The 25,540-nt window shown below is 31.6% G+C and overlaps 1 protein-coding gene across 2 annotated transcripts in view; it reads left to right on the top strand.

Moving 5' to 3' along the window:
* Positions 1-25,540, top strand: part of LOC107444248 (polycomb group protein Psc) — a 185,079-nt gene that overhangs the window by 27,924 nt on the left and 131,615 nt on the right. The window contains exon 3 of one of the 2 annotated variants that reach the window (XM_043049802.2): positions 18,997-19,059. The exons of the other annotated variant lie outside the window; for it this stretch is intronic. The gene's annotated coding sequence lies outside the window, so the exon portion shown is untranslated. The remainder of the gene's footprint in view (positions 1-18,996; positions 19,060-25,540) is intronic. 2 annotated transcript variants of the gene reach the window in all.

The following is a 25,540-nucleotide window of genomic DNA, read 5'->3' as shown; positions in this document are numbered from 1 at the left end:
CAAGAGCCGCGATGGCTCAGGGGATAGAGCGTTCACCTTCCAATGAGGTGAACCGGGTTCGAATCCTGGCTATGGTTGCTCGATATGAATTCCGCATCTAGCTTGCACCGACCACAGTGCTGGTGTAAAATAACCTGAGTGGTATATGAATCGTGGATTAGAGTCCCTTTGCCGTCAGGCTAACCGTGGCAGGTTTTTGTGGTTTTCCTCACTATTTAACGCAAATGTTGGTTAGTTCCATCAAAAAGTTTTTCACAAAATTTCTACTAATACTTATAATAATTATTATATATTAATAATAATTTCTACTTGATACAGGAGTTCCCTTTTCTTCTAGATTGGGTTAAAAATGACAAGGCTACAGAATTTAACATTAGTAGTCGTAAGCCCAAAATTGGGTCGGCTGTTCAATCGGCGGCCAGGCAATCATGGCCTACTTGGAGTGTGAACTGCATGCCGAAAATTTTTAGATCTCTTAGCCGTCTAGGACATTACCAAGGTGCACCACTCCCACCCTATCATTAAACTCATTATCAAGGAATATTCATTCAAAAAAATATTCCCTTTTGTTGTTCCTCTGATTTTTAAAATCTTCAAACATGAAAAATATTATTTTTAACTTTTAATTTATTTGAACCTATGATAATTTTGATCCTAAAAGTGCACATATAAAGTGAAATAAGTAAAATAATATTTTTTTCTCATTTAATTTTATAAAAATAAACGACAAAAGAATGGTTGGATAAATCCTTGCTTACTGTAGATTTTTTATTGTTCCAATTAATCTTTTGAAAAAAAAAAATTAAATTATTAACATCATTTATTTTTTTTAAATAAGATTCAGCTTGTTTGAACTTTCCAGTTATTTGGTTATTTTCTGTATATAAATACAGCTGTGATAAAGTTGTAGCGTACAATGATAGATATAATACAATAATGCAATTTATAAATATGGTTTTAAGGTTTAATCAACCTTTATTGACTCATATTGAAAATCTGATACATTTGTCAGTTTTCTAAGTTTTTAACAGTGATAAGATTTGTCTCACCTGGTTATATGAAATTTTTTATTTTAAAAATTACAATTTAGGACATACATAACAACATATCACTTGTCCAATGACTTGTTGATATATATATATATATGAAATTAATAAGAAAAATATATTTTTTGGGTTATTTTACTTTTTTATTACTTNTTTTTTTTTTTTTTTTTTGTGAATTCCTACCTAATAATCCGGTCTTATAAATCAAATAAAATATGTTTTTTCGCAAGGGGAGAGTTTCAAGAAGAATTATTTTAATTATTCAAATTAATACACATTTTTTGGTATATTTGTTTCAGCATATTTTCAATGTGGTAGTTATGTGTATTTCAACCAAATAAATCAAAATACGAAAATTTTAAAAAAGCAACTGCTTTTTTACTGCGTTTCAGTCAAGCAAAATATTTATCGAATTATATATAATATTTTTCGAAATGTTTTTCAATTGTTTTTAACCAATGAAAAATGAATATCCCAAAGGAGATTAGGGTATGCTTTGTGCCATGTAGACTAAAGTAGAAAAAAAACATGCACACACATTAAAAATTTAACCTAGAATCCAAGATGGGGAGGTTAAAGGCCTCTTAACTGGTTTAACATAGATTTAGCTTGAAGTCTTGCTTTTTCTGCAACATATACTTTTTCCGCAAAAACTTTTTCCGCAGTGATAGATACATTTTCTTAATATAACTATCGGAGCAGTAGTGGTTCAGGATATAAAGTTTTCGTCTTCCAGTGAGGTGAATCGGGTTCGAATCCCAGCGATGACTGGTCAATACGAATTCCGCACCCGGCTTGCACCAACCACAGTGCTGATGTAAAATATCCTCAGTGGTAGACGGATCATAGGTTACAGTCCTTTTACAGTCAGGCTAACCGTAGGAGGTTCTCGTGGTCTTCCTCTCCATGTAACGCAAATGCGGGTTAGTTCCATCAAAAAGCCTTCCATGAAGGTAAATTTCTCTTAATACTCGATCCAGGAGTTCCCTTGTCTTCTGGATTGGGCTCAAAATTACAAGGTTACGGAGTTGAACATCAGTAGTCGTAAACCCATAAATTTGGGCCGGTTGTTCAATGGCGGTTATAAAATAAAATAAAATATAACTATTGGAGCCATAGTGGTTCAGGAGATAGAGTGTTCGCCTTTCAGTGAGGTGAATCGGGTTCGAATCAAAGCAATGGCTAATCGATACGAATTAAGCACCCGGCTCGCACCGACCACAGTACTGATGTGAAATATCCTCAGTGGTAGACGGATCATGGGTTAGAGTACCCTTGCCGTCAGGCTAACCGTGGGAAATTTCCGTGATTTTATCTCCATTTGACTCAAGTTCGGGTTAGTTCCATGAAAAAGTCTTCCGCAAAGGCAAATTTCTCCCTATACTTGATCCAGGACTTTCCTTGTCTTCTGGATTGGGTTCAAAATTACAAGGTTACGGAGTTGAACATTAATAGTCGTAAAGCCTAAACTGGGTAGGCTGTTCAACAACGGTTATATATATAAAAAGAAAATAATATAACTATCGATATAGAGACTCCAGTCAATGAATGGTTCCTTTTGTAACGGCTGGTATATTAAAAACAATTGCCGCATATTCTGTAGAATAAATTAAAACAACCAATAATTTTTGTATTGTTCTGGATGAAATATGTTGCTTTATCTATCAATTTTAACCTATATTTTACACGAAAGGATTTACTTATGTAACTATCTCACTGTGCAGTTCTTACTTAAAATAGAAAATAGGTTTTAAATATTGCCATAGAAAGCTCTGATTTTTTTTTTATTTATGTTTTTCTAAATACGAGAATATATACAATCCGGGTTAACATCCCAGTTGCTGGTTTCATTCCAAACCCCTATATATGGGCGGAGAGAGAACGAAATGGATCACTAACCCTCATTTATCGATCGAAAAACTTCCGCTCAGATAGGAGAGTGTGTGAGAGGGGGTGTCCATCGTTTGCAGCCACATAGATAGCTTATCTAAATCTTATGGCAGGCTGTGTTTTTTCTCCATTAGATAGAAAACGACCTTGTTTTTCACGCATTTGTTGTAAAGCTACAATGATTTTTGCTGCCAAAATTTATGTCAAAAAACGCGTCATACATATTTTTAAATGTAAGTTCTTTGTCGTAAAATAGGATGAGTAATGTAATAGATAGGTTTTCAGTATTGTTAGAAATATTTACCCGTTGCTGTTTTCTGTTTTATATACGTATAATTTTTTCTTTGTCCCACATATAATATTTTTTTCTAATATAGGGGTTTTCGATGAAAAAATTATGTTGCTTATTTATTAGAGATGGAAATTATTTAGGTGAGATTTTGATCTTTATCTTATGGCTTGAAACCACTGTAAAAGATATTAATGAAGTTAATGTCTTTTCCGCATTGCGAAAACGTAAAAACATAAAATTGTGAATTGATTAAAATTGTGAGAAAGAATGCGTTAACAAATTCAGGTAAAGACAAACAAATTTTTGCATCATTTTGAAGAATGTAATTTTGTAAGGCTCAGTGCGAAATTTGAATGAAATCGGTCGAAGAATAATTTCTGAGAAATAGTTTCTGAGAAATTTAATTTACGACCGATTTCATTCAAATTTTGTATTAAACCATATAAAATTACATTTTTTGAAATGATGTAAAAATTTCTATACCTTATAATTCAACTGTTATTAAATAGAATTTTATTATTTCGCTAATTCGAACTATTAAATAATACTAACAATAATAAAATAATGATAAATAATAGTTAAAAACTGTTTTCTACATTATAGATAGATAGAGAGAGAGAAAACATTTAAAGTAATAAAGATATTAATAAAAAGAGAAGAGGAAAGATTATTAAAATAAAATATTTTTGAAAATACTTAAATTTTTTTTTTTTTATTTATTTGAAAAAAATATTAAAAAGTCGGAAAACAAAATTGTGGCGTAACTACCACTATGAATATTAAATACCAATTCTCTAGTATATAAGACATGTTAACTTGGCTCTATCTTGAGGTACCTTCTGATAGATAAAGGTTGACATAGTCGATCTATAAATAAATCTCTTCAAAATAATGAAGAGATATCATCTATTCATCAGTTCACGCGATTATAACCACAAAAAGGAGTGCTATCTAATATTGTATCAATATAGCCAAAGCAAAATACATCAATACAACAATGAGAGGAGCACTCAAAAATTGAAACGAAAATCGAACACATTAAGAAAAATATGCCTACGGAAAAAATCCAAATCAAGCAAAAACAGAAAATAAAATTTAAAGAAAATACAGAACAAAACACAAAGCGAAATCTCTAAAGCGAGTAGCTATTTCAAATGAACTTACACACCGGAATCGTTCAAGAATGATTAAAAATATTTTCGTAATAAGATTGCCAGATTACAAAATATGAAAACAGAAGCATAAATAGTTGGATCTTTTATGGAACATTCTTACTGCTCTACTAAAACGCGTTTGATTAGTTAGTTACCTTGGATTGGCCCAACAATGGATGTGCGCAAGGTAATAATATTATAATGGATAATTTAAGGTTTATAATTAGTAAGATTGATATTTAATTAAACAATTATAATGATTTTAGAAAATTAAAATTTTAAAAAAAAGGGAAAAAAAAGAAACATGATATGCTCGTTTTGCACATATTTTTTACCTTTTATCAGGCGCTAAATTATTATTAGGTACTGTTCAAATCCATAAAAATAGGCATAAAGAGTAACGCAGGTGGTACAAATTAAGCAACCAGCTTCCGAAATCATAACACTTTTAAACTAGCCGAAAACTATTAGTTTTTTTTTTTTACTTACTGCTCAAATATTGTTATATATGTATACATTTAAAATATTTTAGATGTAATTGGAAATGATTTGTGACAGATAAAAATTTGAACGTGAAATGATGTGCAGCTGGACGATTTTGCTCTGAAATACTCCAAAATTCATGAAAATATATTTGGTTTTTACGGTTCCCAAATTTAAAAGGTGATTTTGAATAAGAAAAGAACTTTTAAAACTAATTATAAGCTTGGAAGATAATTGCATTCCGTTCTGTAATTAAAATATCGCAGGAAATTATTTGTGATAGATAAAAATTCCAAAATTCCCCAAAATACATTTGATTTTTTTTTAATTCCTGAATTTAAAACATGATTTTAAAAATGCTTCCGAAGTTAATTTTTTTTTTAAAAAAAGAAAGAAAACTATTGTTTTCTGTTCTTTAAGCATATCAATAAAAAAGGGAGAAAAAAAAACTAGCCCAAAATCGTGCACCTGTTACCCTATTTCCTGTTTCAAAAAGAAGAAGAAATAAAAAAAGAGCTATGAGTTAAATTGTGACCTAAAGAGTTGAAATGTTACCTAAAAAGAAAGTAAAAAAAACCTAATATTAACGTGCTAAAAAAAGTCTCCCCTTTCAACAGCTAGTAAACGCGTAAACATCTGTACCTTTCGTGGAAACAATTATTTTAACAACTATTAAATCATTTTTACTTAATTATATGCATTTTTTCTTTTCGTTTTCTGTTTTTTACCTGTTTATTTATAACTTCCGCTTCTTTTTGTCTTTTAGTGTTATTCGCCCATTGTGTGACTTAAACAGCTTTATTATACCTTTCTTCGTGTGCGTGATGCACTTATTCTACCTAATAATTCTCTCATTATTCCTTCTTTGAAAAAAGGATTATGCATAACAGCAGCTGAATTTAACGCATAAAGTGTTTGGCGGTCTTTAGTGAGAAATTTTAGAATTAACGACTTTATTCAGTTTTTCTTTAAAATTTATGAGTTATCTGTCTGTGCTGCTTTTTTTTTTCTTCTTTTCCATTAAGATTAAATTTTTGATTTTAGTGTTCTCACTGAATAGCTGGATTTGAGAGAAAAATACTGCGGAGCAGTTTTGGTGGAATAAGTAAAAACGGTACCTGGTTTAGAAGAACAAACACGGAACTTTACAAAGCATACAAAGAACCTGATGTCATTAAATTTATTAAAGTTCAAAGGATTAAATGGGCAGGCCACATTATAAGAATGGAGGATAGCAGGACAACCAAAAAAGTTTTCTGTGCCAGGTCAACAGGTACAAGAAAAAGAGGACGACCAAACCTATTATTTTTAGACTGCCTTGAAAAGGACCTACAAATTTTAAAGATAATAAACTGGAGAACCGTGGCTAAGGGAAGAATGTCTTGGCATAGGCTTGTTGAGAAGGCCAAGGCCCATCTTGGACTGTCGTGCCAATGAGAAGAAGAAGTTCTCACTGAATTGTTACTTTAGTAATTTTTTTTACATAAGTAAAGCGAAGAGCGTTGATGCACTTCGGCCCATATCGGTTAAGGCGTCGCTTGTACCGCTGGATGGAGAACTGGTGGTAGTGAGTTCGATCCTAACCGCCGACAAAAGTACTGACGCGTATACGCAGGAATTGTGCAACTTAAATATGTCGTGGCTAAAAGTTGTGGTGTGTAAGTTTGGAGAGAGAGGGGTACCAGCTCGGGTGCTATCCACGTCGTCAGACCAGGGACAAAATTACATAGCATTCAAAGCCGTTAAAAGATGTAACCCTAAAAATTGGGCTGGGTGCTTAAACATGGTTGGGTGTTGTGCATTCGACCCAATTTTTCAACTTTTCAGTTTTTCATGCTGAATGCAACAATTGAAACATCATAAATTTTGTGAAAAATTCTTCAATGTACGATTGTCCATTAATTTTTATTTTTTATTCTCAATTTCTTTCTCAATTCTAAATGAAAATATTATTTTTATTCTCATTTTCTTTTCTCTCGCATTTTTTCTCTTTTAAAGTAAGTTAAAATGGTACGAAATGCTACATGGTGTTGTACTTCTGACCTCCTGATATTACACCCTGTATAGTACTCATTTGCTAGAAAGGTGATTAAAATCATATGATACTTGTCCAATTTCTAAATTTTCAAATCAATTGAATCATGAACGTAATAAGAAATAATATGTTCCTGCTATATTCCAAAAATGTCGAGATTTATTTAGAAAAGTAAAAATAAAAAAAATTGAACTAGTTATGTTGCTTAGTTCGCATCATTATGCTTACTGAAGTTCAGAAACAAGTGTGGAAGATTTCTAAGATGGGTCTAAGTTACAATTCTGCGGTCCACTGTAGCAAGCATATGCTTCTTTGATTTTGTTAGGCCTAGCAGAAAGTAGTTATTTTTTCTAAAAGAAAAAAGAAAAAAATATATTATTACTTAAAAAAAATATTTTTGAACTTATCAATCTTAGTTTTGTTTTTGAACGGAAGTACAATGGGATTTTATTTTCCTATCCATTTGAAAAAAAATTCAGTCAAGAAAGTAACTCGTGTTTTTTATGTTAATTTAAGAAGAAAAAACTTAGAAATTATGGTAAATTATCAATGGGAATTCCACTTTATTTTCGAATTTAATCTTTATCAAGTATTTAAGATGTTAATCTTTTATTTATTTATTTACTCAGAATGAATTAAAATTTAACTTCAGAGAAATTTACGAACTATAATTTTTTTCCGAAAATATTTCTGCGGAATTTTTTTCAATAAATAAATTGCTAAAATAATATTTCTAAATCTCTCTAGCTTTTAATATTCCATAGAAACACAAATATAGTATAGGCTCATACTCCTAAGTTGCATATGCAACTAACATCCAGATATATGCAACTAAATATGCAACTAGCATACAGAAAAGTTACCCAAATCGTATAAATATACATTGAGGGGACAACGCTCTTGCGGATAAATTATGAAGCTTTTCATCACGGGAGATTCAAGCAGAAGAATCAGGTCACTGCTAACATGCGTTAAGTTTTTACTTGAGTTTACTGGTTTAACAAATTTTCAATATTATTTTTTTTCAACATTCTGTGAAAATATCTAACCTAATGTTGTGTTAAGATTATTAAATGCATCAGATAATTTTTAAATGACTTAGTCCCACTTGTTTCTTTAGTAACTAACTATTGCTTCAGGCTAGGAAGAACGCTTTGTTTAAAAAGTGGCGTAGTTGCCTCAATTGTACCTCTTGTGGACTCCTAAATCATACTAGTACGATTTAGGAGCCTATTCTAGGGGTAATATTTAGGATATTATTCCAGGCACCACATCGCCATATATCTTCCAGAGTTCAATTTATTCGAACAATTTTGCTGGCAACGAAAAAAGCCCACAATGAAATCAAATCATATAGCACATTTGATTGCTCATATAATGAAATGCAAGTCTGCCAAGCTGTTCGCGTGGCATAAAGGTTTTAAATAGATATAAATATGTAAAAAAAGAAAGAAAAAAGGACATTGGTTCAAGTCACATCATTTGCACACACTTGATTTGGTCATAAGGGCAGAGGAGGGCTGTTGAAAGCGGGCTGCAATGGACGTCTTGAATAAATTTCTTCTTTATTGGTCGAATTTCCTCTGGAAGATTGGCAACACTGATACGCACTTCCGTGTGCAATTGATCCGTTCCGTGCAATCACACAATTTCGCGTGCAATCACACTCTGAATAGTTTAGTAGAAATTTGTAAAAGAATGTTTTATGAGGCTAAAGTAGCTTTCAAGGATTCTCTTTCCGTTTTAATTAACATATTTTATTTTCAGAATTTCCTCAAAAGGTAATAATACGTTCTAAATTATGCTATTAATACAAAATATGTCTTTTACGTATTTTGATATTAAAGTTTGATTTATATAATTCAATTAACGAGCATTAAGCATAAACAAACACATATCTTCGTGGGGATAAATGAAAACACATGGTAGTAGGGCAAGTCTGTACCTGTCCACACTGGACCCATTCTAATTCTAATGAAAGAAATATGAATTGATTACAAATGTAACACAGTCGATGTTATTTATTTCCAGCGAAATGTTCCAGCGAAAAGAATACCCCTATAAAAATAGTGATTTTAATATCAGGTAAAAAAGTTAGCACGAAATCTTTATACTAACCCACTTTTTACGAGTTGTGTAAAAAATAAAAAAAATTATGTTTTAACAACTTTATTAAAAGGAAAAAAAAATTAATATAGATAAATTAAAGTAGGAAACTAAGTTTTTAATATATATTTATTTTTTGACGTGCATTTTATTTCATTTTTTTTATAACCGTCGTTGAACAGCCGACCCAATAATTTTGAGTTTACGACTATTAATGTTCAACTCCGTAGCCTTGTAATTTCGAACCCAATTCAAAAGACAAGGGAGCTCCTGGATCAAGTATTGGGAGAAATTTGCCTACGTGGAGGCTAATTTGCCTACGTGGCGAAACTAAATGGAGAAGAAAACCATGAAAACCTCTCACGGTTAACCAAACTGAAAAAGGACTCTAACCCATGATCCGTCTACCACTGAGGATATTTCACGTCAGCACTGTGGTCGGTGCCGGGTGCGGAATTCGTACCCACCAGCCACCGTTGGGATTCGAACCCGATTCACCTCATTGGAAGACGAACATAGCCACCACGGCTTTTTGCCATACATTAAACGGAAACAACTGCGCCGTCTTGTTTACATTGCTCCGCTGAGGAAAATATATTTAAGCCCTTCACTCAGTTTTCCATTTAGACCATTCCAGCATAAAGTTAAAATTAGTTATTAAAATTGATTTAACTTAAAATTAGTTCGGTACTTCGGTACTTGTCAATGTAGCAGAAGTAAGCTATCTAAAGCGTATCTCAATAAAAGAACGCGTAGCTAAAACCACGTGTGTATTTTTAGAGAATGTGAAAATTTTTGATTTGGTAAGAAATGGAAAGGAACAAAAAAAAAAGGTAAAAGGGGAAACAAAAAAAAAAGATCTTTTTTCAAAAGAATCGAAGCCAACCAACCATTTACCATCTGTTTACCAACTCTGACTCAACCAATCTGAATTTCAACATTAGTCATCAGATGTTGAAGAAATGAAATAGAAACTTCTTGACAACGCCGACTCAAAAAAAAGTTAACGTCTTGGTGCTAATTAAATATTTTTCTTTAACGTAATGTTGCGCATTATGCTGATGGAGTAGAAGTTGCTTATAGGTTTGGAGATTGCGATGCTAAAAAAAAAAGATTAACTAAGTTCTTCTGATCATAGTTCTTTCTTTCTTTTTTTTTACACGAAAAAAAAGAACGTTTCTCATATATCAATAGAAGAAATAATTACGCCAGTAACTATTTCTTTCCTCTTGCGTGAGCTGGTCAAACGTCAGTAACTGATAGAACTAGCAGGACTGCATCTCAATACACATTTAAAGTTGAGGTGCCAAATTTTTTGATAAAATAAAAGCGAAATTCAAAATAATTTTCGTATAAGTAAGAAGAATAAATAATATTTTTCACATGTATTAATTTGCCTTCAAAATGTCTTTCTTGGTGTAATGAAATGCTCGATTACAAATCAGCATTTTAATTAAAACGTGCTAATATTTGTTTCCCAGTTAGGCTCAGATTAAAAATAATTTCTTTTTGAGGTTAGATATACCTTTCTGAGTTGTAATAAATGACTACTTTCAAATAGTCCTCAAGTTTATCCAGAGTAGTCTCATAGCTTATCCGCACTTATAGTGCGGTTTGTGTAGACATAACCAACCTTTTCTCAAAAAAATTATTATGGAAAAAACCAAGCAACTTCGTAGTTTGAGATATAAACCAGAATATTGCCACGAACTAAATCCGTCTTTATTTTTGCCAATGCTCCTTCTTTTTCTTCGTCCCGCAATGGACTGATCGTAAAGACACGGTCCCCAGTAGAAAACCGAAGTCAAGCATCGCAGGCTGCGGTCAGTAAGTAGGTGGGTGACCACTTTGATCGGGCTGTGTAGGGACGGAGGGTGCGCGGTATCGGTCCTCGTTAAACTGTTCTACCGTAAAGTGCTCGACTTCACTCCCAAGTAGTCTGACTACCAAAGCAGGGGAGCCATCCCCTCTGCAGAGGACCAAAATTGCTATGGCATGTCTTCAGATCATCCTCAGGGATGTTTCCCAGACCGTCGCCAATAGCCCATTGTGCAGCTCTAGTGCGACGTAAATAAAGTACCTACCTTCTGTTTCTTCAGGAAATAGTTTAAAACTGATGTCCCAGCAACCCCACTTGTTAACTAATGGTAATTTATAATTTTCGACATCCTTAAGATTATTATTGTCGAAGTTATTGTTAAAAAAAAATACTTCATGAGTTAAAATTTCTATTGTATACGATTTTTTGACGAATTTGTAAGAATTTTCGCACTCTATCCAACTAGTTCCTGGATGCCTCAAAATGTTTTTTTTTTATTTCCAATGAGCTGCACAATCGGTCTTGCCGATGAGCAGACCTAGTGCGTTCTCCAGAGGTGGTATCCACTCTTTCAGGACCACCACAATGGGTGAGATACCGTTGGTCATGTTAATTTGGACGTCTAGTTTCTGCCACATTAGATGGCAGCACCGAGACTCTATTTGGATGCTAAAGTGCACTAGGAATTTAATTTTGCCGGAAATGCCTCAAAATGTATAAATTTAAAAATTTAGACCAAGATCTCATGGTCGCGGTTGAGTAATCGTCCTTAGCTAGAGCAAAAGGATTTAACAAAGAAAATGTTGCACAGTTTCTATAAAAATTGCGGATGAAAATGAAATTGATGTTAATTGTATTTACAACGTAGATGAAACGGGAGTTAGTATTGTAGCACTGTATAAAATAAAAGTCAGAACATCTTGGCTGAAAATGGAAAGCATTCATTTGGCTCACGTTCTTGGAGGAAAGAGGTTGTTGTTTCTGTGCAGCAGGGTGATACATACCAAGAATACTTTTTTTAACGCTGTTTTTAAAAGCTCTGTCACCAAGAAAAGTAAAAATGCCATAGTTTAAGTGCCTAACACTTGAAGCAATGCGATGTTTTTTAAACTATATATATAAGCTTGTCGTGAGGTAATACCTAGGCTATAGAGCAGACAAATAACTTAAATATTTTAAAATTATTAAATCGTGTTAAAAATTGCCAATTTGGCGACATTTTTCCATCCAGATTAGAATTATCAAAATCACTGCTTTATTCTCAGTTTTTGAAAATTTCTATGAACCCAAGTAATGCAGCATTGGAGTAAGTTTTTAAATATTAAAAAAGTTTTAACGCTTTTCATTTTCACAAAACTGTGGCTTTTCTCCTTTTTGACGTTTTTTGCTGTTTTCAAAATAAGCGTAAACAGAGCTGACTTTAGACTAACTAGATCTAAAAGTCATAAGTAACAGTTGCAAACTCATAGCAGTTGTAAAAACAGCATATTATTCGCAAAAAGGCATCATTTCATATTACGACGGAGCTTTCGAATTACAGCTTGCTGATAAGAATATAATATATAATCAGCTGAAAGTTAGTTGAATATGTAATCAGTACCACCAGGGAGTTGAGTTGAAGTTTCGGAAACAGCATATATTAATTGAGTCATTTGCAAAGTTGTTTCGCCACTTTATTGGTACAATAAAGCGAAATTGTGTTCAGAAAGAAAAGTTCTACTTTTTCTTGGTGGTCATCTGACTCAATCAAACAATCTAGACCCTTTGTAGTTGCCCATGCTGGAGTAATTATGCTACAGCTTTCAAAACACACAACGCGTGGATTGTACACTCTAAAAACTGTACCTCTGATTTCAGAGGCACATTTGGATCGTTTGTGCCTCTGAATTTTAAGGGCACAACGTACCCTTAAAAATGAAAGGCACTATGTACCCTTGATTTCAGAGGCACATTTGGATCGTTTGTGCCTCTGAATTTTAAGGGCACAACGTACCTTTAAAAATGAAAGGCACAATGTANACGGGAGTTAGTATTGTAGCACTGTATAAAATAAAAGTCAGAACATCTTGGCTGAAAATGGAAAGCATTCATTTGGCTCACGTTCTTGGGGGAAAGAGGTTGTTGTTTCTGTGCAGCAGGGTGATACATACCACGAATACTTTTTTTAAAGCTGTTTTTCAAAGATCTGTCACCAAGAAAAATAAAAATGCCATAGTTTAAGTGCCTAACACTTGAAGCAATGCGATGTTTCTAAACTATATACATAAGCTTGTCGTGAGGTAATACCTAGGCTATAGAGCAGACAAATAACTTAAATATTTTAAAGTTATTAAACCGTGTTAAAAATTGTCAATTTGGCGACATTTTTCCACCCAGATTAGAATTATCAAAATCACTGCTTTATTCTCAGTTTTTGAACATTTCTATGAACCCAAGTAATGCAGCATTGGAGTAAGTTTTTAAATATTAAAAAATTAGTGCACAAACGCTTTTCATTTTCACAAAACTGTGGCTTTTCTCCATTTTGACGTTTTCAAAATAAGCGTAAACAGAGCTGACTTTAGACTAGATCTAAAAGTCAGTTGCAAACTCATAGCAGTTGTAAAAACAGCATATTATTCGCAAAAATGCATCATTTCATATTACGACGGAGCTTTCGAATTACAGCTTGCTGATAAGAATATATAATCAGCTGAAAGTTAGTTGAATATGCAATCAGTACCACCAGGGAGTTGAGTTGAAGTTTCGGAAACAGCATATAATTGAGTCATTTGCAAAGTTGCTACGCCACTTTATTGGTACAATAAAGCGAAATTGTGGAAAGAAAAGTTCTACTTTTTCTTGATGGTCATCTGACTCAATCAAACAATCTAGACCCTTTGTAGTTGCCCATGCTGGAGTAATTATGCTACAGCTTTCAAAACACACAACGCGTGGATTGTAACCACTGGACATGTCATTTTTCAAGCCCTTAAAACTGTGCATTATTCAAACAATTGAAAAGTGGTTGCGAAGTTCTCTTGGCCTGATTATCACACAATACCAAGTTTTTAATCTAGTGACCAAGGCTTGATATTAGGGCTACAATGGTTAAAAATTCTGTTGAAGGATTTAAGTGTTCTGGTGCGTGGCCCATTGGTCCATGATTTTTAATGAAACTGACTTTTCGCCAGCAGAAATTATAATCATGGACTCGAGTCCATCAGATCCAAATGAGGAGCTGTTAGTTATCATGCAAGTTATCATGCTTCTCCTAGGGATTTAACTGATCAATCAATTCTGCACAAAAGTATTCAATTGAATCAATTTCTATGATTCCAAAACCAATGAGGTATTAAGCTAAGAGGCCTCGACCAACATTTCCTAGACGAGAGAAGACCTCTGCACAGATCAATTTAATGGTCCAACGTAACGAACGCAAACTGCGCGCTGGAGGGATTTTAAGAAACATGACATAACTACCAAACTGCACAACAAGAGAAAGTGAGAAATATGTCACAATGTCTGGATCGGATTTCTCGTTTATTGTAACCCGTACAAAGGCCTCTCTTATCTAGGGAATGTTTCCTTCTCCCGTGTCATCCATAGCCGATCCTTGATTTTAGATTAATTTTTTTATTTTTGTTTTCTTAATTTTTTTTGTACTTAATAAACATTTGATCATATAGTATTTCAAAAAAGGTGGAATATAAAAGAGTCCCTTTATTAGAATCGGAGAAATAGAGCGTGACAATTTTTATAACTTCCGTGAAATTTTCCTCGAAACTTAAAAGCAATAAAATCTCCCATTTGTAATTTTGAATCAATATTTTAAAACTAATCATTTGTCAATTTCTGAATTTGATTAATTTAATTACAGTTTAAACTGATGAAAAGCGATTTTGTTGATTTTTAGAACATTACAACATTTAGAATTTGCACAAATATTTATCGAGACATTTTAAAACAGACAAATGTATTCTATTTAACTACCTTTCAAAAACTACTGATTGCAAAGCTGTTTTTTTATAATTTTGTCAGAAAAAATTAAAAGAGAAGATCTAAATTACATCATAATTACTGATTATATGGCGACCTTGTGTTTTTTACACGTATTAAAAGATGCTGCCGAATAAAAGAAATATCCACACTCAGTTTATTTGAGTAAAGTAAAGGATTGAAAGCATATTCAGAATTTTCCCTCCCCGTCTCTTGCATCCTAATCAACTTCTAAATCATCGGGAGCTGTAGTTTCAGCAAGCAGTCCTTATTGAAATACACTAGAACTATCGAATGAACTTAAACTCGCTAAAGAAAGGGTTAAAAGGCTGTAGATGAAAATAAAATTTTAGAAATTAGACCAAAAACCTTCAAATTCAGTTCGAAAAATCGAAAGCAGTAAACTAAAAACTTAAAGAAAATATCTCCTCGAATCGAAACTACTTAGATGCATATAAAACATCTACATCGTTACAGTACGGTAATGATCTTTAAAGTAATCCCGGCGAATGGTTTTGCTTTGCGTGTGAGGCTTATTCGGTTGAAGATAAGGCTGCTTGGAACTTCTGTTCACCAAAAAAATATGCCAGCTCCAAATCAAAAATTAAAAGTTTTGTACCTAATACAAAATTTAACCGTACCTTATCGAATATTAAATCTCATGATTCGCTGCATAATTAGTGACTGTTTTTATATTTAAGGAATGTTATGGTTAATGAATCTTTTATAATTAATTCTGTTATGATTTTTCACGTAAAAATCATACTTGAGATGTGTAGTAACAAACTGCCATGTTTTACGGCACCTTTTTTGACTTGTAATACCATTTACTAAACTCTAATAGTTTAGAAAATGTAGTAGTCTATATCATAATACTAAACTCATTTTAAGGGTTACTTATTGCCTCTTTATTTGTTTATTCATTTGTGTTCAAATTTTCTAAGTCGGTACGATTTAGGTACCGATCTAGGTTTTTTGGTGGTATGAATTAGGCCACTAGTTTCCGAAATCGTACCACTTGTTGACCTAGTGAAAACGATTAATTTACAGTACTTACTGTACAAATATTATTACCAGGAAAATAATATAAGTAGCTAAATAATTCCATTTCAACCATAAGATATTTCAAATGTAATTTTCGTGAAAAGTGGTACGTCTTAGGCAACTCTCTTCTAAGATCTTCCTAACAGAAAACCAAAATAAGGTACTTTTTTTATGTGATATAGGTCAAATAAAGGATTGCTTTTTTGTGTTATTAAAATTGCCTAAAAAACTTTTGCAGGGTGTGCAGTAGTAGATAATTTTTGTGCGATATTTAATCTTTAAAATTACTCCCCCCCCTCAAGAAAAAAGAAAGAAATAAGTCGTATGTTCTAAAAATCCGAATTACCCCTAACTTATCCAGCGGTTTATAAATAACTCTTTATCATTCATCGAAGACAAAAGCAGACGGTATTAAAATAACACACAGATGCAATTCTTATTAACAGACAAAGCGCGTCTGTCAACCGAAGGTGCAATATAGAATTCACGTGATGGATTCCGAGATCAAAACTTCTCCAATCTGAGCAAGCAGTGATAAGCTACCACTAAATTTCCTAAAAGTTCGATAAGGGATAAGAGAAAAAGGCGATTAATCTGCATGTAAGATGGTCGACGAATGATATATCGTTTACCACGAGCCAAGATAAAGCGTTCACTTTATCATCCGCTTTTCGATATTATCCATAGCAATTGCTTAAAATTCTTAAAACAAGGTCAAGTGGTTCTTAAATCAGGATACGAGTTCATATCATTGCTTAGCACAACGAAATTTTACTCATTTTTAATGTTTTTTTTTTATCAAATTGATAAAATATTAAAAAACACGAAATATTATGAAAAAGAAAAAAAGAACAGACTGAGAGATAAGATGAAGCAGTTTTAAGAGAAATATTTTTATGATTTTTATTAGTCCAACTTTTCTCAATTCTTTAAAGAATGGATTCATTTCCTCATTGGTGTAACTTCGGGAAGCATTAAATTTATTTTAAGTGTGTGTGTTTTTTTAAAAGAAAGCATAGTTTAAATTCCATTAAACTAAAAATTAATGTGTCATTAAATTTTTTTCTTCTTTTGAAAAATAATAGCTCAATAAAAAGAAGACATAGGTTGAGAAAAACTTGGGATTATCTGGAACTGATTAGTACAATGAAATTTTACTCATTTTTAATGTCTTTTTTTTTTATCAAATTGATAAAATATTAAAAAACCGGAAATATTACGAAAAAAAAAATCGAACAGACTGAGAGATAAGATGAAGCAGTTTCGAGAGAAATATTTTTATCATTTTATTAGTCCAACTTTTCGCAATTCTATAAAGGACGAAATCCCTCATTGGTGTAACTTCGGGAAGCATTAAATTTATTTTAAATGTGTGTGTGTGTGTTTTTTTTTTAACCTATAGTTTAAGCTTCACTAAACTAAAAATTAATGTGTCATTAAATTTTTTTCTTCTTTTAATAAAAAATAATAGCTCAATAAAAAGAAGACTTGAGTTGAAAGAAAACTTGTGATAAACTGGAAATTATTTTAATCCCTTTTTTTATATTTAATTGAAAGGATTCAATATTTGACCCTTTTAATTTGATGAACATGAGCTTCAACACCACAAAATTTTGGAATTTTTTTAGTCTTTTGAAATTTGCACAAAAACAATTATTTTACAATGAAAAAATTTAAAGCACTATATTCTGCACTGATAATGAATTTTTAATAAAATATAAGCAATATATGATAAGTAAAACAATTTATTAACATTTTTCAACAATAATATTAATAATAAATAAAATAAAATAAATAAATAAAATAAATAAAAATTGAAAATAGCTTTTTATATGAAAATTATACTTAACATAAATTATTTATCTCAACTGAAACTGCAACAGCACGTAGATTTTTAATGGTACTTCGTGATTTTGATATTAAAAAGATTATCATGTATCAGCGTGTTTGATCTAGATCAAACAGGCTGACGCACAGTGGAACATTTGAAAGTCATAGTTTTTTTAAAAAAATATCATATTTTATTAAATAGTAACTTTGATCAAATTACAGAAAATATCTAACACAAGGCAAGAGTACTGGTCCTTGATTTGCGTTTGTAATTTTTGTGACCTTGTACTCGGCGTTTGGTTTTTAAAAAGTGTAGTACAAGTTTACTAATATGTCAAAATTTACAAAGAAATTTTGAGTAACAAGTATAGTATTTTGAGTAACAGAAGTATTTCACTTTGGATTTAGCAGACAAATATATATGGCACAAGAAATGTGCATTTGAAACAAAAAGAACAATGAATAAAATAAAAAGAGTTGGAACAAATTAAAAATTGATAAACTTTCACATAAAAAAGAAAAAACCTACGAAAAATGCCATCGTTCCATTTGAAAGAAAATAATCAACTATATATGCTTTTATAATTCTAAAGGAGGAAGTAAAATTATAAATTAAATAAATTAGTAAATGGTCTATATTAGAAACGACCAAGAATTAAACGAGCTTAAAAATTTTTTTTAATCTGCATACGAAGCATTAAAAATTTCGTTTTTTAGTTAAAAGATTATGTTTAGATTTTAGTTCTGAAATCGTTTGTCAAACAATAGGGATTTTCGTTATCGTAATCGACGGTAGAAAAACAAATGTTTTAGTATAAATCTGGTTAGAAAATGTTGTCAGACGACAACTTAAAATCTTTGCATAATTGATCGGTTTTACAAACGTTTGTTATTATTATTATTCTTAATTATTTTTTTTATTCTATAACTAAACTAAATATTTCTTATTTATTACTTATTTCTTTACTTTCTTTATTTACAGTTTAATAATTGTTAACGCTATATTACTTCCAAAACAACGAAAATTTGAAAAATTTCTTTAAAATTGATTAATATTTTATGTCGATCTAATATTTTTAACTGCTCGTTTTACGAATGTGTCAACATAATAATTATATGCTTTGAAAATGGCAACAAGATATTTGTTAGAATTGTTTTCACGTTCAAGAAAAAGAATTCTATTTATAATATTCTTGATAATTTTTACATTGTAAAGGTTTTATTTGTGATTGTATGTTGTTATGCTTTCTATTTTTATTCTTTTCATTAGATTAATAAATAAATAAACTTTAGTTAATGATTTTAAATTCTTTCTCTAGATCAATTTATGCTAATAGAAGATCATCAATAATTAACTAATTCTGCAAAGTGGATATTTGAAGGTAAATTTTTTAACAATAACCTTAGCTATTATTTTTATGCACCTAAAACGTAATAATTTTTATATTTTCATTTCAACGAAATGTAAATTCTTATACAGTTAACTGAGATGTCAAAAAAAAAAGAAAATAATTATAATAATGAAGATAATTATAGTACATGATATTATGCTGTTATTCTCTCTCTAATTTTTATCTAGAAAGTATATATTTTATTCATTATTTGGAAACTATCAATAACATACACAACAAAGAGAAAAGTCTGATAACCTTAATATTGTCATTCCTTAAGAATATCAATCTATCAGTTTAAGAGAAATTACTTTGGAAACGAGGTGACTTAAAACAGCAGTAAGAATTGAGTTAGCTTTTGATAGTTGTTTACGAGGTAACATAGGGCTAAAACACATGTACATTATACTGCTCAAAATAAAAGTTTATAAAAGATTTTCAGAGTGTTTAAAAATGTGGTATTGCTAAATTGCTTAAATGGAATTAATTTATTTCATTTTTTTAAATGCTGTATTTAATTATGAACTTCTAAGATTGAATAATTTAAGACAGCTGAAAAAAGGAAAGTACTTAAAAAACGTATTTTCACTAGTACAGTTGATAATGTTTGGCGTTAATTGGATTTACTGGGTTTTTCATGCAATTTTATATGGGCGTTTTGAAAGAAGGGGGGAAAAAAACTTCGATTTTCAAAACTTTTTTACAAAAAACTAAAAACAACCCAAATTTTTGTCAGATGGATTAGAAGTGTTCTGGAAATTCACAAAAAATTAAATTCTATTATCTTTTAAGATTTTTATCACCTAATTTGTCTTCTATTGCTACCAAGAGTATTTGTTTTTTGAACTCAAATCTTTGATAGATCAATACACTTTCCACATCAATAATGGATTATCTGGTTTATTGTGAATTTCTGCTTTGAGCTAGGAATAAGATAGTTGTCCTCTTACATAGTTTTTTTTTTTTTTAAATTATACCCCAAATTTTCTTCTTTGAGTTTTAGTGTAAAACTCAGAATATAACTTGCCACAGCTGCATTAAACATTTTAAAACAATTTTTTTATTGTATATAAAAGTAATACCATGCTAAAGTATCTATAAAAGATATGTTAAAGTTAGCATTCAAATGTCGCACAACTTTCAAAGAAATTTAAAAACATTTGTAGATAGATTCAGCACATGCTTTGATTTGTCTTATTTCATTAACAATGATTGTAAAACGGTATTAAATTTACATCTTAAGAATTTATTGTTTAATAAAAATATATAACTCTAAAAAGATCAGCTATAAAAGTATAAAGGATATAACTATAAATAGAGTAGGTGATACATAGAAATATTCCAAAATCGCTCAGTTGTGTTAATAAGATAAAATCATATTGTTACCGAGCTTCAATCAGTATTTTTAAAAAAGTAATTTGATATTACTTATTCAAATATCGGAAAAATATCGTTATTTTTTACGTAATTTGCGGTAAAAAAGTTATCAGTAGCATACAAATTAGTCTTCGTCAGTATAAATAAAGGTAAATTTCAAAAAAAAAAAGAAAAATGGAATGCTCTTTTTACTAACGGAAAACGCAATCAGTTGAATAGTTTCTGAGTTATCAAATTTGACTTAAAATATCGTCTGCACTTATTAATTAGCGTATTTGAGGTCGGGCCCTCGATTCTGATCTCAAATATGCTATATCATTAATCTATATCATTAGATCAAAAGTTATTCAGCGTAAGTTATTAAATATTATTTTCGTAATGTACATACATATCTTCTTATATCATTAACTCTTTTCAAGCTTGTATTACTGTACTAATAACAGTTTAAAAATGTAATATGGCATTACTTAATAAACTGTTTAAGATTCATTATTCAGAGAAAGTACGTTTTTGTGTCTGATTTCGTAACCTAGAATATCGTCAGTACTAATTAATTAGCATTTTTATTTACTCATCTTATTTGCGCACTAAACACTAATAAACTACCTATGAATCATTAACATCATATTGTTTTAAATTTTTGTAAAGATAGCTGTTTATCCTGATTGCTATGAAGCGCTGTTATCAACATTGTTTCGACTGTAGAATTATAATTTCATAATCAAAATATAATTAAGTAAAACAAAAACAAAAAATCGAGAAAACAAAAATTCGAAATGACGAGGAGGGAATAAGACGTAAAAAAAAAAAAAAATCCTCGTACCTAATCGAGCTAGTTTGGCTTTCCACAGAAATGATTAACGTAGACTAAATTAGGAAATAAAGGAGAACCTTATTAATCCGACCTAGACGCTAGGCCAAAAAAGAAAAATTAATAAGAGAGAGAAAAAGAATGTAATGAGAAAGTCAAGTAATGCCTTCACCGGTATTATCTGATTTGCGGTCATTTTAAGGTCACGGCAAAACAGTGTTGAAAGAACAACAAGATAAAGTGCAGTAGCTTATTAGAGGATAACTAGGCGGGTTTCGATTTTTATTTTTATTGAATTGCTTATCACACTCATGCTCTCGGTTCTTGGTTGGCTGGTCGCGGACACCGACGACACAGATCTTGCGTGGACTTCGCTCCGTTGATTCTGGAAAGACGTGATTTTATGCCGTTTCACCGATTCTCATTCCCCCCCTCTTTCCCAACCGCGAACACATGTGTTAATCGAAACTTACTCTTCCTAAAAGAAAGACCAATTATTTATCCGCTCACTTGCCTTATTTCGATTTGAATAAGATGTTATTTTAGTACTGGTAGTGTTAACTCGAAATCTCCATTCAGAGAGGGAGAGCGTTTCTTCAATCACGTTGTTTTTTTATTAGGAAATGTCTCCAGTGACGTCACTGATGACGTTTTATCCGAGGTCGTCATCAACTTCTGTGACGTCTGGGAGATGTTGCCATCGCTGCCAATAACAAATTTCCTAATTTACGGTAAAGCTTGCTGTACGTGTACATGAGTTGTTTCTCGGTTTACTTATTTATTTTTTCCCCCACATTCCTTTTTTTTTTTTAGTTTTGTTGAATATTATTTTCTGATTATTTCTTCCTTAAGTAAATGAAATGCTTCGAGGTAGAAATCATTAATTATCTCAGGGTGTTATGTTTTGTTTATTTTTAAGTTAATTTTTCCGAGCACAGAATTTCCTAATAATAAATAAAAAGTCAAAAGGCAATACCAGTAAGGGGTTTTGTGAGGGCACTGGTCCGATGGAATATTTTTGTCATTTATCACACAAAATTTCTTTATAAATCTAGACACATTAAGCACTGAAGAAAATTATTCTAAACCTCAAATTTTTCAAACGTCTCTTCAACTTTTTTTTTCTTCCAATGCCCACCTGTGTCAACATTTCGTCAATTCAGGCATTTACAGGGCGATTTTGTCGACCTCTCTTTCAGGGGCACCATATTAAGTGGGCCAACGTTGCTCCCACAGTAAGGACACATAGTACAGAGGAGGAAAGAACATCCATGCCTTGCCCGAGATTCGAACCCAGAACCTTTCTGATGCAAGGGCAGTTCCCAGACCCCTACATAGGCCGGTCGGCATGTCTCTGAAACTTGTCTGTCGTTCATGTATTAAAATGAGAAATATATTATTTGTGCAGCATATGAAAGTGTTAAAAACAACAGATAAAAGAGAGGTATCGACGGCAAAATTTTTTATTTACGTATCGATGTTTAATACAATTGACAGAGATAATTTATACAATGACAAATATGAGCAATCATCCACTGATTAGATTATTAGAAAATCGTTACGCGAATAATGTCACATCCATCAGCATTTACTTGTATTTCATTAGAGAGCTTACCTTCTTAATTAGCTTTATTATTAGCTTATCAATTTAGTATAGATTTTTCACATTCAGATGCATCGAATAAAGCCGTGGTAGCTAAGGGGATAGAGCGCTCGCCTCCCAATCAGGTGACCCGGGTTCGATCCCAGCGATAGCTGGTTCATTCGAATTCCGCACCCGGCTCCTACCGACCACAGTGCTGACGTAAAATGTCCTCAATGGTAGACGGATCATGGGTTAGAGTTCCCTTACCGTCAGACTAACCGTGGAAGGTCTTCGTGGTTTTCCTCTCCATGTAACGCAAATGCCGGTTAGTTCCATGAAAAAATCCTCCACGTAGGCAAATTTCTCCCAGTACTTGATCCACGAGTTCTCTTGTCTTCTGAATTGGGTTCAAAATTACAAGACTACGGAGTTGAACATCAGTAGCTGTAAATCCTAATTTGGATCGGTTGTTTAACGACGGTTATAAAATATAAAATACATGGAAGAGAATTGTTTAATTGTAGTACATACATACGTATTCCTTTTTACTCCGAATTGGAGCATAGGGCTTCTATCATAGCTTTACATCTTACTCTATCTATGGCCAGATATTTTGCCTCTCTTATTGTCTTTCCTATTGTTTTCAATTCGTTTACAAGCGTCCTGCACCAAGTATTTTTAGGTCTTCCTCTTTTTCTATTTCCCAGGAGGTTCCAATCAAAATTTTTTCTAACTTTAAATTTTTCAGGTTTACGTAGAACATTGACCAATTTATTTTGATTTACGTATTTTTAATTTCCAGATCAATCGATTTCTGTTTAGCCTTTCTAAGGATTTCTTTATTACAACTTTTATGAAGCCACTTGATACTCAAGAATCTTCTTAAACAGTATTAAATAAATAATTGAAGATTTTTCATGTTGTTTTTTATTGCAGGGCCATGTCTGAGATTCATGTAGTAGGACTTATTTAACCTTAGTTTTGGAAATTCAAATTTTTGTTGAATTTTATATGTTTTTGTTTATCCAGAATTTATTGAAAAATAGCGTAATTGTAGTAACACATTTAAAAATATAAATGAATGTAGCGCAAAACCTTAATCAACATTCTTTTTCTCCATAAAAAAAATTAGTTGTATGAGCCCTCTTTCCTCGGTACCAAACACAAGTGTCAAAGGTTTGTTGACAAAAAGGCAATGGCGTTAGAAATTTTTTTTTTTTTTTTTTTTTTNTTTTTTTTTTTTTTTTTTTTTTTTTTTTTTTTTTTTTTTTTTTTTTTTTTTTTTGCATTGACTTGCATGTCTCCTATTGACTCCTATGCTTTTGCTGTATTTTTATGGCTGTTTCTTTAATTCTATTACCTCACATTTTTAAATAATTAAATAATGAACTTGAACCTCCTTTAAAATCTGATTTTATCATTTTAATTCATTAAAAACATATCAATGCAATTTTAAGAAATTCGAAGGGCAACGCAAAGAAGCCATTTCTCTAGGTATTTTTTTTTTCTTGCTGTATTCAAGAGTTTTTCTTAAATTTTTTTACTCCATATTATTGGAGTAATTAATAGTATTACAACCTCTATTACTTCCATGCATATTATTAATTTATAAAATAATAATTACATATTATTATTTTTTCAATAGAGCCAGGTTCATTGATCCTTTATGGAACGCAATAAATCCTATTTTTGTCAACATCTTTCTTTTCCAACATGTTTTTAAAATCTTACGCGTCCCCTCCCTCTTTCTGTACTTATTATTACATCGTTTTCTATAATTTTCTCGAAATAGCTGAAACAAGAAATTTGTATAAAATTTTAAGTGTAGAAAATTGCGACATGCAAATATGGGAAGAATAAGTTATGTATTACTCCGCTGTTCCTTCAATAGCTTTGTGTGTTTAATCCTCCCGGCCGAAGACCCAATGGTGATTGGTGCAAGTTAAATATGTCGGGTCACAAAGTCCTCCATGTTCTCGTAGTTAAAAAAAATCGATACCTCTGAGAGTTCTGATAGACGTATGAATGGATCCGCCCTATGAACGGACTGTGACGTGTGTGGGGCTGAAGTCGTGTTCTTGACCATGCATGGCGCCATTGAGAAACAAGAAATACCCTCTCTGCCTTAAATTCGCCTAGTTTCACCAAGCAGGCTTGCTAGTATTGGCAAATGGCGTTACAAACAACAACGTTCGTACATAATGCTGTAATAATAATTTTTTATTACAAAATTTTCTTTTTCTTTTAGAAAATATCAACTTTTAAGGAAAAAAAAAATACTCAATAATGACTGAAAAGCAATCATGGGTGCTGTTGAGCAAGAGGCAAAGTCTTTTAATTTGTGTAATATATTATTTTATTCTGCGAAAATAAACACTCACTCCCAAAAAACTTTACTCTCGTACGTACAGTTATATAAGGATAGGTTAATATTTCCTAAAATATTTTAATTTGTAAAAACATATTGTTTAAAGGATTAATTCCATTTTAAGATCGATCGTGCTCCTGAGCAGTTGCAAATACGGAAAAAGAAACCTGTTTCACATTTATGAGTTGTTACGATAAGGCATTAAAAATGTTATCACTTTATCTGCTTAGCTCAGACTATTCTACTGATGACAGAACACAAGATATGTAAGAGATAGTGAGTGGACATTAAATTAAAAATGCCTCTGAACGTCATGCGTATCACACGAGGT

The sequence above is a fragment of the Parasteatoda tepidariorum genome, chromosome 1 (assembly GCF_043381705.1).
Source record: "Parasteatoda tepidariorum isolate YZ-2023 chromosome 1, CAS_Ptep_4.0, whole genome shotgun sequence".
NCBI lineage: Eukaryota > Metazoa > Arthropoda > Arachnida > Araneae > Theridiidae > Parasteatoda > Parasteatoda tepidariorum.
Note: the sequence above shows the minus strand (reverse complement) of the source record. Positions and strands in the feature narration are given on the sequence as shown.